The following is a 477-nucleotide window of genomic DNA, read 5'->3' as shown; positions in this document are numbered from 1 at the left end:
GAATCATGGAGTCATAAGAATGGTTTGGGTTAGGAGGATCTGAAAGCTCATCCCACCCCACCCCCTGCCATGGCAGGGACACCTCCCACTGTCCCAGGCTGCTCCAAGCCCCAATGTCCAGCCTGGCCTTGGGCACTGCCAGGGATCCAGGGGCAGCCCCAGCTGCTCTGGGCACCCTGTGCCAGGGCCTGCCCACCCTCAGTCAGGACTTTCTTCCCCAATCCAATCTAAACCCACTCTCAGTTTGTAGCCACGTGCTCTGGGGTGTAATTAGGGAATTTAAAGCAGATTCTGTTAAATGTAGGGTACATGTTTAGGATAAAGATCTTTGCTGTGAGGTTGAAGCATTATTTAACTTTTTATTAGCCATTAAAATAAGTTGCAGATACAGAAATGGATCCATACCTCAAAGTCCCTCTGCAGGTCTCTGCAGGAGTGGCACCAATACTGCTCAAACAAACATCTGGAAAGGTCACA

The sequence above is a fragment of the Coloeus monedula genome, assembly GCF_965178545.1.
Source record: "Coloeus monedula genome assembly, chromosome: 11".
In the NCBI taxonomy this organism is placed as follows: Eukaryota; Metazoa; Chordata; class Aves; order Passeriformes; family Corvidae; genus Coloeus; species Coloeus monedula.
This window is presented reverse-complemented; position numbering follows the sequence as displayed.